We start from the raw sequence: 17,832 nt of genomic DNA on the forward strand, positions 1-17,832 counted from the left end.
CCATCCGGTTTTGGTTCATTTTTTGCCAGTCAGCACTGTTGCCTGTAACGACTACCAGCGCAGAACGAACTGCTCCGTTTGATTCCACGATTTGGTGAGATGTTGAACTGGAGGCTCCTTGCCTGCCCTCTCCATCAGCTCACCCCTCGTGCTGTCATCTCACTTCGTATTCAATAGCGGCTTGGCAGGATAGTCAGGGCAAAGAGAGGTATGCAATAAACAAGTGTCAAGTAGCTTCGGGCTGTTCGGTTGGAGGGAAGGAAAAGTTCAAGTTGAAGAAGGAGGATTATGCAGTGAGTGCCGCACAAAACTATAAACAGGTACGTGATATTTTGAAATATATTCCTATCGAAACGATGCATACGCGCTGCTGCTGTTTGCACACCAGCTTCTGTGACCAAACAGCACATGTGTATGATATACACAGTCAGTTCTTGTGGCAAGTAGGAAGGGGAGGGCAGCGCAGAGCGATGACATTGAGGTGCCTTTTATCCGAATAACATTTGTGGTCCTCATGCGAGCCTGCGCTTGGCTGACATTGGTGACGGGGTCATGTCCCCGCGTCTGCAGCGTCGTTCATGTGTCATGCGTGGAGCTGTCCAAAATTAATAGTTCCGTCAGTAATGACCTCATTAATCGCGGTGGACTTTGCGGCGTGAGAGGTCTCCACTTGGCGATTCTGCACCGCGTTTCAGCTCACATACCTTTAAAATGTAGCGCTTCGCTTACTCTAAAGAGTCAAAGTGGACTGTGAGACCTGTCGTGACTCGTCATGATGAGGGGCAGGAGCTCGGTCCCTGTCCGACGCGTTTATGGCTGCCGCAGCGCAGCATCCTCATTTCAGCGCTCCCCGTACGTGCATGAGAAAGTAACCTAAGTGAGTGTCCTTCGAAAAAATCATGCTTTCACTTAATAATAACAATGATGGAGCTGCTGGAGGGCTTTAATTGGCTGCTTGACTTGTCATTACCGCTCGCCTCCTCTCATCAGGACGGCTACCGCTTTGCATTTGAGTCCGCTTGGACCCAACTGCCGCGATGCATTCCTGTCTCTCCTTTCTCCTACGCTGCACTTTATTCAGTTTTTGTTTTAATTCATATTTTTCCTGCTTCCTTGGTATTACGTTAGAGGTCAAGGCAGTGTGAGTGCGTTTTCTTCTGCTGCAGCGATCTGTGTTTTGTTGGTAAAGCGCACAGGAAAGCTGACCCCCTTCAAGCCGCAGCAGAACGTAAAACTGTAGGACACAGCTCACTCAAGAATGGATACTGATTGAGACTTTTAGTTAAGGATTTCAGGCATAAAGTTTAAGGATGAATGAGGGAAACTTTTGGAGTCACTTGTGTATCAAGCAGGGTGTCAAGGGAAATGAGGCCCACACACCAGCTGTATATCCCAGAGCCTGGCAGTCATTGGCACCTTATGACATGAAACACACACATGCCATGAAGATCTTGATGATGAGACGCACTGTTGAGATTCACACTTCAATCTAACTGGTACAGTTTCTCTCTGCGGCCCTTCTATCTCCTCCTCCACCTTTTTAGCTCTCTTCAAGCCTGCCTGCGTCTGTGTGATTTCTAACGCTCTTTGATCTCTCTCCCGCTTTCCATTCCTCCATCTTGAGCTTTTGACAGGGGCGTAGAAATCAAAAAGGAAGTAAAGCCCTCAGATTTGCGTGGGATCATTTCTGACACACTTTTAACCACATGCATATGGAAACAAGTGCATATGTTGCTCTCTCGCCATTTGTCTGGTTTACTCACACGGACGAGTGCACAGACTCAGCTGTCTGCCACAGTGTTTAACCTGCCAGGTGTAATCATGACCAGTTTGCTGTGTGTGTGTGTGTGTGTGTGTGTGTGTGTGTGTGTGTGCGTATAGTGAGACTCAGTCTTAAGTGCTAATAGGAGCTCACGCTGGAGAGCAGCAGGCTGTGTCAACCACAATCTCCAGACTGGCCCTCATGGTGTCCTATTTGGCATGACAACACACACACAGACACACACGCTAATGGCCCTGACATGCATAGACTTGACTTAAGGGTCTGAGCAGCACAGGTGCCCTGAGTCCATGTCCTTGTTGTCCCTTCACAACTAGTCATCAAGATTAACTCAGTGGTGTTACCATGCAGCTATTCCGCAGATTGACATGCATACGGGATTTTTGCAAATTCACACATGAATGTGGTTGGGAACTAAATATCTTTCTGTTAATCTCTCTACTTTTTTCCCAGTGCTCTATATGGGTTATATATTTATACATACATTTTACTTCAACACCTGTGAGTCCTGGAAAGAGGAGCATCAATCTTCATTAGACTGAAATGAGGCTGGCCTTGTTGAATAAATGAGTAGCATTGAGAAGGTGTGTGCACGCGTGTGTTTGGCTGCGCAGTTGTCTGCGTGTACGTGTGTGCTTGTGTGATTCCGTTGAGCTCTGTGGCCCACTCCGACCTGGCTGACAGATGACTGCAAGTGATTTCCAGGGTTCAGCAGATTAGGGGATTAAAGACTGAAGGCTTCACACAATAACCCTAATGCATGTGCACGTCAGCAGGGACATGTGCAGTTGTGGGCTGCGGAGCTGTTCAGAGGTCAGTGATATCCAGTCTGACCCCCATGCTGTGTGTTATCCCACACTGTGCAGGACTGTCCACAGTCGCAGATGAAAAGCAGCATAAGAAAATCTCGAGGGTCCGATTTCACTTTACAGGTGTGAACCCATGATGGTACTGAAAGCCCGGCTGATGCATTTTGTCCTTTCCAACCAATTCAGAGCCTACTTAGTGTTAGAAAATGAACGAGCATAGTGGCCGAAATAGTTGTGACTAGGCCAATGCAATTTTGTTGCCGATTTAGAGCCAAAAATCCCCTTTAAACACAAACCAGGCACCATTGTTTTCATTGTTTTAATTTCTATCAACTAGAACTGCATTGCACCATGTTAATTGATGTCATAGCAAAAAAGCTGCTTGTATGTCTCTCAGGTATAATTACCCGAGAGCAGTAAAGTGCCTCTTATTTGAAGGCTTTTGCATGATTTCATGTGTTGACTGGTTTGGTTTTGGAAACAGCCATTTGCTGCTTGGTGTTAACATTTTTCCTTTACCTGGCCATTTCGACAGGGTGCGAACTGCTAAGCACCGCTGTTGCTGACAGTGCAACCATAGCAACATTAGCGAGTTTTTAAATAACTTAAATCCACTGGGTTCAGTCTGGGGTTTCAAGTTCAGATCTTGATTTTTTTTTTTTTTTTTTAAAGATGCCAGAGAGAATAAATCAAGTAATCACCCACAGATAATCTACATACAGTAGCATATTTTAGCATCCATTTTTATTCTGTTATCACAGCCAGGTTCTGAACAAATTAAAACTTTAAAAAAAATGAGAAATATTGCAGTTGCACAGTACATTCGACTATAGCACTTTATCATTCGGGACAGAACAAGATAAGTAGTAACAGAGGACAAATAGCCTCTTGTTACCACTGATTAACTAAGAACACTGACCTTTAGAGAGAGTAGAGGTAGGTGAAAAGGATGTTCCTTCTGTCAGAATATGCAGAGAGGGTGATTATGTTTACACTGTTGCTGTAATTGTCAGGACGTGCCAGTAAATAGAAAATACTAAGCTTAGTGGCACAGCTCTATTATAGGCAGGTCTGTCTGGCCCACTACCCTCCCAGCTATTTCACAAGCTCAGGGCTTTTTTTTTTTTTGAGCCAAATATACAATCATCTCAGTGTCATAAATCCACATCCAGATACAGAAACTGCTGCGGGAATGGGTTCATTCCTATGGTACTGCCCTGTTTGGCCTCCTACACAGTAGATTATGGGCAGCATGACATACAACAGTGTCTGAAAGGCTTTTATTAGGATGGACCAACTCAGTTAGCCAGTTAGGCTTCCTTACTACCCCCCCCCCCCCCTTTTTCCTGCCTCGTCTGTTGAGTCCTCACTTTGATCCATTCATGCTCCATTATCCTCTTTGTGTTATATTTCAACATTTCAACCTTCAACATTAATTGTCCTACTTTGGAGAGCTTGCCAAGGCATATGTAGGAATACCATGCTGTGGGTTTTTGAGAGGCAAAAATTTCAAAGGCTTGCTGATGAAAGAGAAAATTATATTAATTGCAGTAATCGATTAATTGTGAGTAGATGAGTAAGAAACCACAGAGTATAAAAAAAATAGTAGATGACATAGCCGGTGGCTTCCTGTAGAGATATTTTAAGGGTTGGGTTCATAAAAGAAAAGCTAAATGCATTATTATTATTATTATTATTTATTTTATGATGTGATTGCAAGACTGACTTCAATTAGGTTTGGGAACAGTTTACATGTGTTGTATGTTGAAGCACTTTTTTTTTTTTTTTTTTTTTTACGAGTGCTTCAATTAGCAGTCCTCCTTAATGTCTGCGTCTCTAGTAGTCCCATCAAATTGAACCAAAACACTGACTCAACATAGTATCGTCGCATCTCTCTAAAAGGCCATGACGCACATGGCTGTTGCTCCCTATTATCTTGTGTTTTTCAGTTGAAAAAGAGAGATCACATTAACATAGAGCCTGGAATGTCTCTTTGTTGGAATAATGATTCTTAAAATAGCTGCCAAAACACGCAGCGTAATCGAAGATGACGCAGTAGCCATCGAGACACCAACATAACATGAATGCAATTTTTTTTGAATACATAATAGGCTGAGATTTCCTTAAATGTTGTGTTGATTTTCCTTAAGCGTACAAGAAATTTGAAAACCACAAACTCATCTCTCATCTGTGATTTGCGGACTCCTCGGACACCTTCGTTGGCTTTTTTTTATTTCAAGGCTTTTGTGTACGTGTGTGTGTGTGTGTGTGTGTGTGTGTGTGTGTGAGAGATGCTCCGACTATACTGCTCAGTGTTACGTGACGAAAGTGTATGCATTTGTGTGTTTGCATGTGTGTGGTGTGTGACACCCAGCATTAGCTGTGCTTTGGAGAAAGTGACACTCGTAGAGAGCAGCCTTCATCTTGGATTACCATGCTCATGGATCCTGTGGGTTTTTGTGTTGGAAGTGATGGCAGAGCAGGATGATATTTACTACATCTGTCTGACAGCTGACCGACTGGTTTTAACTCATCCTTCTCATAGACTCATGGCACTTTGCGATGAGCTTCCTCGATGCATTGAAGTACAGCCAAGCACATGCGCCTGCTTGCATGTGGACGATGCCAGGTACCGTGTCTTTTATCACAACAGGGATGCGTAAGCCCATCAGTTTCAGTGGATGACATGGGTGAAATTTTGAACACGCAGAAACAAAGACTGCTGACCAGTGAGTGATGTGTTCACTCATTTAGGTGCTCAGCATTCATGTTGATGTCTCAGCAAAGGCGAGCACTGTCAGTCATCTGTCAGTCGAAATGACACCTACAGCACAGTGTATGAAACTGGCTGAAAGTTGATCTTTTTGTAAAGAAATCTTTATCTAACCGAACACACACCTTACCCAAAAATAAATGAAACCGAATTTCTTGGCTAACTCGCAGAGGAAATTTAATTAAAGTCACCAAAAAAAAGATCTTTCATCTGTTGGCCCTAGTTTAACAGGTCAGGGTTTAATTCCTCAGTTTATAAAGGTAAGTAGTCTTTTTTTTACAAGTTGAAAAAAAGAATCTCTTTTTCTGTTGCTGAGGAGTGGAGTAAATGGTGGGCTTGTCCTTATATGCCTTTAAGAGGAAGTTGTGGCCAGTTGAATCATTCTCAAAGATACTGCTTAGGCTTACAGACCCATTAAGGCCTGACTCCTTTGCTCCTTAGATCAGGAAGTGTATTAGCAGCATTCATTGATGATACTTAAGGATCTTTTGTAATAGTGAACTTTATTGAAAGCCCTCTGACCTAAGAACAATTGAATATTGTACAGATTACACAGGTATCCACTTTAACCCTGAATGGTTGAACATTAAAGACAAATTCAAGAAGAAAATCAACATAAAGGGAGTTAGGTGTGAGGTGCTAGGCCACCATGTGACATGAAAACAGCTCCAGTGTGCCTTGGCATTGATCTTCCAAGTCTCCAGAATTCTACTGCAGGGATGGGATAATATCCTTCCAAAAAATATTCCCTCATTTTGTGTGTTAATTTCGTTTGTGGAGATCATCATTTAATGTGATGATCCAAAACAGTTCCATGAGTATTCACCTGGGCTGAGATAGAAAGACTTTTAAGCTCACAGTTAGTTCACTTTACCCATCAAGCCAATCTGGGACCCCTGGGCCCCATGGATGGGATCATTGTCATCCTGGAAGAGATCACTCCCATCACCACTGACACATTGCATCATAGGATAAAAGTATTTGATCAGAACATCTTTGTAACTGTTTGCAGTGACTGTTTCCTGTGAGGGGACAAGTGGAATGAGTGAATACCCTCATTGTAGCAGTCAAGCATTCAGGTTTTCTCTTTAACATATTACCTGTCTATGTTAGCTGATGACTACACGAGAGCACCTACACAGCAACACACATGTACAGAGTTTCAATCCAATTCCTTTACAGTACTCCGTTCCCTTCACATGTGGGCTCATTCAATTCCTTCTTTCTCAGTCAGTGAAATAACTACAAATTCTCTGTGGCAGTCAATGAAATCTAGATATTTAGCATACCATCTATCCATGTTTCTTTTTCTCACTGTGTCTCTGTCTCTCTTTCTAAGCAGACATGTCTAGTTACAGTCTAAAATGGCCTTGTGAAGGAGGATGGGAGTTAAGATGGCATCCCCAGAGACTTTTCAGAGAAGTAATTTAATAAACTGTTATATTTTCCCACTCCACAAGGGAAAGGGGATAGACTCAGAAAAGTAATGAAACTCAGCTGTTGAATTTTTAATATTAAAGAATCAATTTCCTATTGCTGAACACAACTAAGTAAAAGGTCCTTTCTTCTACATGCATTGCAACTTGCACAGAATAGCATTGACTTATGGTTGGCCTCCTGTTCTTACTGTGGGAAGATATAACGGTTTGATGAAAACATTTGTTCAGCGGCATCTTCTAGCGCCCATCGCACCCTTGAACATGTAAGTACCAGCTGGAAATATACATTGTCTTAACCTACAGTAAGTCACTGCTCCAAAATTGGAGTTGCAGCTGCCTTGGAAAGATAAATGAAGTTAACTTTCAAATAGATTGATTTCACAGTGCTTAGGTACATTTGCAGAAACGTGCATTTATGCGTGCTTCAAACTTAAGACCATATGGTTCAAATTTCCATCCATGCAGCCCGCCATGCATTTTCTTCCACTTATCCACTTATCTTAGAATAAAATAAAATTAGCTCAGTCTCTTACTTTATAAAAATAGATATAAAATAGATTAATAAAAGTTATGTATCGTGGACTCTAAATTTGGAGCGTTATGCAGTTCACAGTTTATGCCTTATGCCCCTTCTTAACATAAAGTTGCATTGTAAGGGCATGGCGGCCTGGGGTGTGGATGTGCATCTGCTTTTTACACTGGAATCTGCAGGCACCGAATTAACTTTAAATATTAACTATAAACAGAATTAACTATAAACACATAGATAGACATAGACACACTCGATGCTGCAGCTTAGATGTTGCATATGCATACAGCCAAGCCCAACCCAAATTAGTCTGCAGCAGTTATGTTCTTTTGGCTACTGCACTGAGTTGAGGCATCATTCAGTATTTTTGTTGGAGTTAGCTAAAGAGGCTCTGATTCTGTATAAACTAAAGACTCTTAGAGCATCCATCTGCTTCTGCGTGTCTCCAGCAGAGGCAGCTGAAGGCCAACATTTTCTTTTCTTTCTTTTTTTTAAACTTTTTTTTTTTATTATTTGCTGGTTTCTTCTCTAATTTATAACCCACATTCACTTCTTTTTAATTCTCTCTGTGTAAAACGGGTTTGACCTTAGCGGGTTTCTATAACATCTGATTTGACCCGGATGCTGGGATTTGATAATTAGCACAGTTTCCTACCTTCCACGCTTCTGTCAAAGCATTCAGCTGTTTGTTTACTGCAGATATGCAGTGACACTCCTTTTACCCTGACTCCACTGCTACGTGTGGCAGTGAGAGAGGGAGACAGAGAGAGAGAGGTCAGGTGATGATATATGACCGCGATGCTGCATTCCAGCACAGGATGATTAATCTCTTCTGGGAACACTTCACGAATACAAGTTTAACCTAGCTCGGCCTTGCACACGCATGTACGTACACACGTGCCAGTGTGCACGCAGCAGCAAAAACACACACAAGCGTAAACACGCGCACGCTCTGCATGCTTAACAAGCTGGACATAAACGCAGGGGCAGAGTGCATGTAGTTGTGTTTGTATGCAATTCGTGTGCAACTACCCTACCTTCCCCTTCCTCGACCCTCTCCTCCCAGCACACAGACAGATGCATTCACACAAAACCACACTCCCATATACACCCATACCCTCTTTTAGTCTCTGCCTACCTTGCTCATTCTGTCTTTTTTTTTTTTTTCCCTATTCTCACTGGCCTCAGTGGTGCAATGTCTCACATTCACCCCTCTCCTCTTTTGCCTTGTCCATTCATCACAAACAGTCACAGATGCTCACAGTCACACGGGGAGAAAGAGAGTCAGAAAGGGAGGGAGAGAAAGAGTTTGAGCTGCTCTGTATAAGGCCATTTGGCTCCACTACCAGTGAGCATAAGGCTATAGGATTAGTGCTGCTAGGTGCTAACAGCTTCAATGTCTTAATAAGCACAGAGAAAGGCAGGATCTGGCCCTATCTGTGTGATACAGCTGCGTCTATGTACATAAGCGTGCATATTCAGGTGCTTTGCAAAAGTACAGATACTTTTTGGCAGTCCTGGGCCAGCACATTAAGAGGATAAGTGTAAATACCACAGGCTGCATCTGAAGCTCTATTACTTGAGCACACTTCAACAAATTGTTCCACAGTTATACTCATTGAAACACAGAGGGTGGTTGAACACATCTTTGTTTTAATGAAGTCATTTATTGTAATGGAGAGCATTTACAGACAACTGTAGCTTAGATTCCTATGCTTTTGTCATTTCTGCTTCTCTGTCTCTTTCCAAAGTCGGTGTCTGTGTTACTACAGTACATGTATGTCTCCATATCGCTGACAGGGTATAAGCTGTGAATGCAGTCCTATTCTCTTTTCTGAGACCAGGAGGGGGGGCAGGGGTTATTGGAATATAAATTTTGTAGAAAAAACACTATCATATAATTAAAATTCCAAAGGAGCAAAAAAAAAAAAAAAAAAAAGAATTCAGGATAACATGACCATCTAACAGCAATGAGCTTGATAACACAAAATCATGAGCTTCCCTTTATATCAGAGACTTTTACTAATTAGAGATGCACCAACTGACCAGCCAGGAATCTTCCTATTTTTAGCATTCTCAGCCCTGACCGGTGAACAGTCTCACATATGTCAGATTATGAGCTGGTCCAGTTCATGCATGTGCAACATGCACACAGCGGTGCAGGCAAATAGGCACAGCCACACGCTAACATGTCATTTGACATTTGTTATATAAGTCTGTTATGCCTGCTTTTGTTTGCTAAGGTAAAATAGATAAAGTTGTGGGTGGACAGCAGCTCATTTTCAGTTGAATATGTGTACCTCTTTCCAGTAGCAGAGCACTTTATTTTCAGTTGTTTAAGTAAGAAAAGATCCTGTAACATACTGCAGTTTGGGGGAAATTATAAAGTTTAATTATTGCTTTAATTATGAAAAATCACATTTCCAGTCAAAGAAAAGTTTGTTTTTGTTTGCGGGGGCTGTCAGTTACAGTCCTCAGAAAGAAAATTGGAATCAGCAAAAATTGATACGGGCAGGTCACTGCAGTTATAAAATATTGCTCTTTCACTGTAATCAGTATGAATGTTCTGTATTTTCGTCATTAATAAAGTTCTTACCCTTATCCACCACAGCGAGACTCATGATGTATGCTTTTCAGTAAAGCACCTGCTTTGCTAAAATACAGACCATGAAGCCATGATTAGTATAGCTGTTTACAGAGTTAATAAACACTCTGATTATTTAAATCAAGAAGTCAGTTAACAGTAATTGCTGCAATCTGAATTGCATTCTGTCTTCTTGGTGTCGAGTTTAAGTAGTTTAGAGTTGGTTGCCTGGCTCGAGAAGTTGAAGATTGGCAGCCTTTAACTTGCAACTTCAGTTCAGACAAGCTTTTTTTTTTTTTTTTTTTATATTACTCCCAGCTATAATTAAAACTGATCTGCCATCAAAAATGCAACAGCAGCCTTGTTTGCATCATGTCGCATGAGTCCTGTGTGCATGCAAAGGCAATTTGGAATGGCAGATTAATACCACTTGGCAAAAGAGAAGTTTATGTATCAAACATGAACATATATTCACACATGCGTGTGTGCTTTATCCCTTTGGATGTTAATCCTTTATATAGCACCAGCTCAATTCATAACATAAGCAGTGTCCATTATTAAATGCAAAGATTTGGGAGCGCAAAAGAGTACTGCGTGAAGGGAATGAAAGAGAGTAATGTAATCCTTTGTGAAAGTGCCATCATATCACCCAGCCCCACTCAATCGCCTCACCAGCAACAGAATAGATGAACGTCCTGGATGATTCTAATCTCATAACCCAAATACACACTTTATACACACACACACACACACAGATGACTTGTCTACACCATATTCATATTTGATGTTATTACTATTCACTCATGTGAATAGTAATAACGCGAATAGATGTAATGATGTTATTGGACTTGAAAATGCCCTCTGAGACTTTTGTGTGTGTGTGTGAATGTGTCTTCTCAAATGTGACTTTGGCGCGTTCGACTTTTTGCCGGTTATATTTGTAACTCCTGCTCAGAGCATTCATACTTAAGGTTAATGCTTCTGCTTTTTGTTGTTACCACATGTTGTCGCGTCTCGAGAGTTCTTTTCTTTCTATAAGTGTCGAGTCCTGATGGAGCTCGCAGTGCGGTGTGACACCGTGTATAATAAGGGCCCTTCACATCCACCGAGTTTGTGTGGATGTATCTAGGCAGAGCGGTCTAATCTTTAAGTCCACTTCTCTGTTTTCTTTACCCTGCTGTCGCTCAACATTGATTTAAGAATATAGCCCTATTTGCACGGAATGCCACATAATAACTGTTGAGCCTCTTGAAAGACAGCAAAATGTTCCTTATCGCATGCCGCACTGCGTGTTATCCATCTCATCATCCTGATGTCGCTCTTCTGATGGATTTGAACCCGCTTTCTGTAACTTGGTCTGCATACTGTGTAAAGACACGAGCCTCTTGATAATATCCAGCAGAGCCTCTTTAACTCCGGAATAGGAAACAGAAGAAAGGTGCAGAGGACACAAAAAAGTTTGCAGAAAAGAAAGACCAGAATCACCAAAATGTACAGGACTAATATTGTTACTGGGCCTCTGTGCTTGGTGAAATGTGGTAGGTAATTTGTGGTGGAATTTTTACTTATTAATTACAGAAATTGCACAAGAGAATAAGATTACAAACAAATGGCACATTTTTTGACAAATTATTAGAGGTATGTAATACTAGCAGGACTTATTTGAATAGCTGGCAACAGAGGTTCAGGAAGGATTGAGGATGGTTTGATTCATACAGTGACGTTATCTGGATGTTTCAAGCTTGTGATTGTTGGCTTTGAATCATGTATTTCATGTTGCCAGTGATTATAAAGCTCTAGAGAACAGTTGGCGACACCAGTTGCAATGAAAAAAATGTGTATTCCTGACAATTGGTTACGGGAGGTTGCTTGTTATCACTAGGGGAAATTGGTCTCAAGGAGGTTTAGGGTGCTAAGCTGTGATATAAAAATATATTAGCAGCTTAAATGGCCAGAAACTGACCAATTGTGGCACAGCATGCAAAAAAGCCAAAGACAGACAATCGCAGCTGTCTTTTGCCTGTAGCAATAACGTGTGTGGATTGTCATCAAATAACCGTTTCTTGTAAACGATACATGAAATCTGTTTTTGCGTGTTAATATAGAAGTTTTAGAAAACATTAAAAAAAAAAGTTAAAAATGACAGTTTTGGACTTTAGCTTGGTTTGTACATGCTCTGTCACATTTGCCACTATAGTCAGAATAATTATGTTTCTAACTCTTGTCAGTTGATTGTTATCTGACTTGAAAACTATTTATGTTAGAGCCAAATCAGGTTCCTAATAAACAATTAATTTTCCCACTGTTACCTGCAAAACAGGAGTTGATAGCTTTTTAAAACTTCTCTTGTATAATAGTACAAATACAGTACAGTCATATTTATTTTTATAACATTTAACTTACTAACCCTTTGCAAATACAAGAAGCAAACTAGATTTGAAAGAAGATATTTTCAGCGAACATGAATATGAAAGATAAAGAGAGTTTAAAATGAGATTCAAGTTTGTAACACTTTGGCTATACATTAAACATACTGTCTTCTATTGGCTAATGGCAGTGTAAAGAAATTGCATCACTGATTATCATGGATCTTTTTAGCATAACTAAACCAGTATTATGTTGTCAAACAAGCTTGATCTTGTCAAAACAGTGAAACTACTTTAGCTCTCACTGAGCCTTATCCATAAAGTGCAGTGGCAGCAGAGCTCAGGTCTGTGATTAGACTCTAAATTAGAAATTTGCCTCAAACTGAATCACCTCAAATATCATCTGCTATAAGGTCAGCATAAGATGTGTGAGAAGGCTTAAGTTCAATTGGAGGGGGGGGGGCTTTTAACTACTCAGACTGTATCTTAGAGCAAACACTTGCATCCTGTGCCATTTTCATGGATTTACTTTCACGGATTTTCATGGATTTAGTTGGTGAAGGCGCACCAACATAATCACTTAAACTGCCTTCATGTTTCTTATGTCTGCCAGTATAATATTTTCCTCAACATGAATTTTATAACCCCAGAAAGAAGCGAAACCCAGAGAGAGTTTGAAGCAGAATGTGAATACTCATTAAATCAGGGGTGTAAGAGCATGAATGTATTATGTGTTTTCATGGACAAGATCACAGTCCATCAAAGACCTCAAGGACATTTTAAATTCTCTCTTTTTTATCTCCATACCTGAAGCCAGAATATTTTTGTCTGCTCTGTTCACATTCGTGTAAAAAGATAAAAACAACAATAAAAAAAAAAAAAAACAGTGTGCCAGATTTGCACTTGTGTAAGAGTTTAACAATATTAGGGTCACAGGTACTGTCAATTAAATGATGGCAACAATTGTTACCAGCAGCCCCCTCTCACAACTTGATACCTTGATCAGTTCTGACAGAATGTTTTATTTCCTGCCAACCACAAACCTGTGAGCGATGTTTGGAAGGCAAAGCTTCGAAATACAATAAAGTCATATATCTGTACGTTTTCATTCTTATGAACCGCATTACATTTGTCTCCTGAGGTTTTATTATTAAATCTGCCTCAGTGCTGCCACTGTATAACCAGATGCTTTTATATTTCTGGCATGAAATAATGCCTTCCATTCATTTGAGTCATGTTTACTTGGAAAAAGAATAAAATTGGAGTTAAGAATATATACATTATATATACTAGGAGGGTTCGTGCGGATGCTCGGCTGAGGAGCTCGTCACCTTTGTCGGCTTCTCTCTGAAAATTCCTCCTCTAATAACAAAAACATGCACTATAAAATATGAATTCTAAACAATAACCGTAAAAAAAGAAGAAAGAATCAGCGGAAAAATAATTTGACTGCATTCAGACATATTTTTGTTCCACAGCAAGGATTACGATGGAGCTTTTAAACTGTTAGGTTCCTGCTGCTTTTTAATATCTTGTGTGATCTATTTGTGTCCTAAGCTGCTAATAGCTCGAAGGAATCAGGGGAACACAGCAGGGGTGGCGCTCAGATAATGGATTGGTTATTTTATGTTTCTCCCCCCCAAAAAAGAGATTTTGTGAAGTTGTCTTCCCCCCTTACTTTATTTATCACTTGTCTCAGTTTTGTTTTACTCAAAAAAAGGAAAAAGAAAAACAGGAGTTTCTTCTGCGTTGTAGTGCTGTAAAAATTCACCGCTGTTGTCTAGAGGAGTGCTAGAGTCGGAATTACTTAGCTCAAGCAAAGACACAGCGTAATGTTTTTGGTAAATCAGTGTAGGATGGAATTTCAGGACCCTGCACTTACCCTCGGCAAGAGGATATCACTCTGGGTGAGCTGAACTAGAGGAACACTGGCCCAGTGGGCGAAAGCGATTTTCGAGAGCGTTGAAACTGTATTCTCCATTTCACAGTCACAGCACTGGCATGGCTGTGATAACAATGTGCCCTAAACCTGACTTATGTTGTTATTTATTCTGTGTGCCCCTCAATTCCTTGACGATTATTCAGAATTTTTTTTTTTTTTTTAAAAACGAATTGGCAACATTGTACGTGCGCATACTCCCCTCTTTTTCCTTCAGCTCTGACTTGTCTTCGGTGCAGCCAGGCAGAGCTGCAGTCAATATGCATAATCGCACAATTTAGAGACATGTGAGAGGGAACTATTTTCAAAACCTGTTCCTAACAACTTAGAAGTTTTCAGGACAGTCAGCATGCTAATTCCTTATTAATAAGTGATAAACAATGAAAAGTCAAAACAAGTTAATGGATGTTTTTGGAGTGGGAAAGGGGATGCAAACTGCGCTTCCGCATGACTAGAGAAGGCAGAAGTAACTGGCAGAAGGCTGAGTTATGAATGTATAAGACATTTGATCATCTATAGGGAGCAAACAATTCTCTGTAGTAAATACTAAAAGCTGTAATGTTGGGCAGTGTTGCATAAATGTTTCAGAAACGCCGTGCTTGTTATGGACTAGACCAAGCCTCAGTGGACCAATTTAGACAGCCTTATAATGGCGTCTCTAATGCTCCAGTCTACATGAAAATAAACAAGTCTGTAAGAAAGAATATTAAATTCACCGTATTATTGTTTATTCCCAAAGAAACAAATTGATCTTTTATGACATTGAATCTATAAAGCAGGGCGTTTGCTACTTTACAACAGTTACCAAAGACAAACTAGTGAGCTGGGCTTTATTACTTGGAGTGTGGATAGAATTAAAGCCACCTGATTTGCTGCACCTGCTCTGAATGGAGGTGTATGCAGGTAGAGTTGTGTCTGCATGCGTTTGAGTGTTTTTGCATGTGGGAGATTGTGTGTGCTGCCTTTGGTTGTGAAGCGTGGCTGATTCCCTGATCCAGCAGGTTAAGGAGGGCTTTGGCTCTGTGCTGCTGACCCATCTGGACTGTTTGCCGGGTTTCAGCCTCATCCCTGGACTACAGTCGGAGTACTCATCTCCGCTGCCTTTACTCAGATCAGACCTCCGGCATTACAGCTGTGGCAAAATTTTGTTATTGACCTAATATACCTCAGACAATTTTTTAGAATATGTGATACGTGCATAATCCTGCGGCAGATGCGGTTCTTGACCTAAACGATGCAGATGGATAACTCAAATTATTTTTCCATATTTTTCTGTTTTGTAATAACGCTGATCCTTCTCAATCTGTTATTGGTGACTTTACCTCCTGTCCAAATACCGTATCTCTGCTGCTTTTCTACCCATCTTATCCCAGAGCTCAAGCTTGATGTGACCCCCCCCCACACACACACACATGCTACGAGAGCCAAAGAGGATCAGTGCTCAGATCCACTCAGATTACGACCTTCTTTGTTACTCTCTCTCTCTCTCTCTGCCTCTCCCTCCTTTTCTCCCTTGTTCACCTAGCCACAAACGGCAACTCCATCCAGAAGTTACATTTGGACAAGGACAAATAGTACAACAGGCACACGAACACACAGAGGCAGACACTGCTGCAGGGCTGGGTAATGTTTGAGGGCCAGAATAATGTCAGCTGACCAAGGCCTTGGTGGCTCCTAGTCATCCATGGCTGCCAACTTCAGTAACATCAGCTCCACTACTCAGTAATAGGACAAAGGCGGCCCTCTTTTTTCTGTAGCTTTTAATAGGGCAGCTCTCTGTGTGTGAGTGAATCAAAGACTGTCAGAAGGAGAAGAGGAGGAGCATAGTGAGCATCAATGGGACTTTCTGTCTTTTTTGTGACTTGAAGGGAAACACTAGCAGGTATCACTGCAGCAGAAGATGACAGAAACATGGTGTCGGGTGATATAGCATAAATTTTTACTACCATAAACTTTCTTTGTTCAGTGGATATCAAGGGTTAACGCGAGCTAGAATGATCTGGAACAGCATGAAGTGTCTTGGCTATAAAAGTAAAATCTACTGGAGCTCGCAATAGAAATTATTACGTGACTTATTTCTGAGTGATTCTTTTGTCCGTGCTGCACTGCTACAGCCAATCTTACGGTTCCCCTACCTGTCAAATCCCACTTTAACCCCCGGTGGATATCAATAAAAAATAATAAATGGCTAGTGCCTGGAGGCTATGGACCAGCTGTGTGTGGTATAACACACCCTGAGTCTCTGCCCATAATGTCATAAATTGAGTTTGATTTGGGGTACTGCAGGTGCCATGTGTTGCCAAGAAAGAAGATTTTGTGAAATATAGAAAGTGATACAGTATGTCTAATTTTCCTGTGCCAACTCTGGGCCATTCTTTTTTAAATATTCATTATGAGTAACTACAGTTTTATGAGTGAAATGTTCATACGGTGCAGTACTCTTACATTCTTATTATAAGAATTAGGAGCTGAAAAATGACCAAAAATTGTGTTCCCTTATTTTGAAAGGATATGATCATGGCGTGTTCTTTGCCATTACAAAGCAGCTGGCTTTGTGGCTAGACAGTGTTGGGTGGGGGGTCGGGGGGCATTTAGGAGTCCTATGATTTGTTGCTGGATCGTTTCTCTTAAAACCTTTGCTGCTGTTACTGGGAAAGGGGTCTAATTGCAACCCTGTGGTACCTATTTTGGGGTCTAATTTTTCCTTAAAGACTATGATTAGTTAGAAATAGCTTTATTTCTGTGTTAGGACTGACTAATGTTCAAGCTAATGATCAAGCAATGAAGCATAGGCTATGATGATGGCATGCCAGTGTCCTTAAGTCTTTTAATTGAGGGTGCCACTATAGCTCACCTGGTGGAGCTGGTGGCCTGTATGCTGAAAGTTGAAAGAGTCCTTGCTGCAAGGGTCTGTATTTGAGCCTATCCCAGATGATATCATGTAGGTCACTCCCCCTCACTGCTGCCTTACTTTCCTGTCTGCTCGCCACTGTCCTGTTGAATAAAGGTTAAAAAAAAGAACTTCCATCCTGATTTTTATTTCCAGCGTGTTACTTCTTTTTACCATCCCTGCGATGTGTTTCTTTCTTGAATCTCTGAATCCTGCACATATGCACCCATCTTTTTACCTTTAGGTATTGCTGCTGTCAGTGCAAACCTCTCTCCTTTAAGACCATACCCCTGTCATCCCACAAGCATGCATGCTATACATTCGCACTTATCTTTACTGACCAGAAATACATTTTCGTTTGTGTAGAAACAGTCATGGAATTTGACATTCAGGTTGAACTGTTGCTCAGGAGATGTGGCATTGAAAGAAAAAAATCAGTGATAGACACATGTACCAATGCACACATTAAAAAAAAGAGAGAGAGAGAGAGAAAAAAAATCACACTGTGTTCACTTGGCCATTGTTACTTAACTCCCAGTCATCCTCCCACACAGCAGGGCAGCCAGCCTCTTGACACCATTCCATTTAGCCCACACTCCTGCCGGAGGATTCAGCTAATAACTCACATAGCCTGAATACAGCTATAGCACGAAACAATTACTTTTAAGAAGAAACAGAGGAGTCAGGGGAAATGAGAGAATGCGTAACCTTGAGAGAGGATAA

General features: G+C 41.1%; 1 protein-coding gene across 1 annotated transcript in view; it reads left to right on the forward strand.

The window, feature by feature from the left end:
* The first annotated feature begins 229 nt into the window (after positions 1 to 229).
* LOC115787213 (teneurin-2-like) overlaps positions 230 to 17,832 on the forward strand; it is a 73,103-nt gene continuing 55,500 nt past the window's right edge. Inside the window, exon 1 of the mRNA XM_030739798.1 lies at positions 230 to 320. The gene's annotated coding sequence lies outside the window, so the exon portion shown is untranslated. The remainder of the gene's footprint in view (positions 321 to 17,832) is intronic.

Source organism: Archocentrus centrarchus, chromosome 10, assembly GCF_007364275.1.
Source record: "Archocentrus centrarchus isolate MPI-CPG fArcCen1 chromosome 10, fArcCen1, whole genome shotgun sequence".
Lineage (NCBI taxonomy): Eukaryota > Metazoa > Chordata > Actinopteri > Cichliformes > Cichlidae > Archocentrus > Archocentrus centrarchus.